Below are 1,862 nucleotides of genomic sequence, written 5' to 3'. Positions count from 1 at the left end.
TTGTTGTGAAAAGTTTTAATTTTGCACTACTTTTTATATGTATGCGATGAATGATGTCTAAGACCTTTGAGAGGTCGAATACGCCGTTTAACTTCTATGGTATACCCTTGGGTCATTACAGTATTGTTTAGACTTCACATCAATCACAATGGATGATTTGAAACTATTATGAACCATGATACCTTCCTTAGTGGAATCCCTAGGTTGAACACATAGTCGGGCAAACCCATGCACATCAAGAACCAATACTTTCTTTTTAACCTATACAGGAGAAACACTACACATGGAATACCTACTAAGTGCATCCGCTACCACATTAGCTTTGTTAGGGTGATAAAGGACACTTATGCCATTCCTTCAATAATTCTAAGATCCTTTGTTGACAAAAATTGAAGTCCTTTTGACTTAGCACAAATTGTAGACTCTTTTGATTGGTGAAAACATTCACATAGATCCCATACAAATAAGGCCTCCATATTTTAAGGCAAATAGAATAGTCGTCAACTAAAAGTCATGGGTAGGATAATTCTTTCATAGACTTTTAGTTGCATTGAAGGATAGGCAATCACTTTGCCGTTTTTCATGAGAACACATCCCAACCCAACTGTAGAGGCATCAAAATGCACCACAAAACTAATTGTGCCTTCTCGTAAGGTCAACACAAGAGTTGAAGTAAGTCTATCTTTCCACTGTCAGAAAATTTTCTCACATTATTCAGGCCACACAAATTTAGCTGAAAATTTACTCACATCATTCTAAACACACAAACATAGCTTTCATTTGATTCAAAGTCGTCAAAGGAGAGACAATGGAAGAAAATCCTTCGACAAACCTTCTATAGTACTCGGTCAAACCCAAAATGCTTCTAATGTTAGAGCGAGTTAAAGGTCTAGGCCAACTCTTTGTAGCATTCATCTTCTTATGATCTACCTCAATAACCTTGATTTTTAAAATATGACAAAGCAAAGCTACGGACATTAAATAAATTCCACAGTTGTTAAAATTTTCAAAAATTTGTTGGTATTTAAGAAAATGCAACACAATTCTTAAATGGTCCACATGTTCAGTTTCACTGTTTTAACAAATAAAAATATCATTGAAAAACACAAACACAGTCATGATTGGGTATTTCCTAAACACTCTACTCATAAAGTCAATTAATGTTGCCGGTGCATTAATAAAACCTAATGACATAACCAAAAAATCATTGACTATAAAAGGTTTAAAAAGTCGTGTTTGGAATATCAACCCCTATCACGCTCAATTGGTGATAACATGAACGAAGATAAATCTAGAGCAATAACTAGCCTATTGAAGTTGGACAAACAAGTCATCTATCCTTAGAAGAGCACATTTATTTTTGATGGTACCTTGAATCTCTTAACGATAATCAATATATATTCTAAGAGAACCGGGTTTTTTTCTAACAAACAAAACTAGAGCACCCGAAGGAGAGATATTGGGTCAGATCAAACCTTTATCTATCAAATCCTTTAGATTCTCTTTCAACTCTTTCAAATCCACCGAAGCCATTCTATAACAAGATATAGATATAGGTGATGAGTCCTCAAATTGGACTCATCTAGGGCCTTGTGTTAATGCAAATAGTGTCCTCAATTGTGTATTTTATCTCGATATTTGGTAACTTCTATGTATCAGGTAATTGAAGATTTTGTAGGAGAATGGACACTTAGGCACAAAAAGGAAGCATAACAGAAAATAAGAGACAAAGATGCAAAGTGTACATAACCAAGCACAATTGGTGAGACGTCGTATAGAAGAGTTTTGTCTTCTATTATAGCAAGTGAGTTCTAAGGAAGTGGATTAAAATGCGACGAAAACAAGTAGTCGGCTGTTTACCA

The sequence above is a fragment of the Solanum lycopersicum genome, chromosome 1, assembly GCF_036512215.1.
Source record: "Solanum lycopersicum chromosome 1, SLM_r2.1".
NCBI lineage: Eukaryota > Viridiplantae > Streptophyta > Magnoliopsida > Solanales > Solanaceae > Solanum > Solanum lycopersicum.
Note: the sequence above shows the minus strand (reverse complement) of the source record.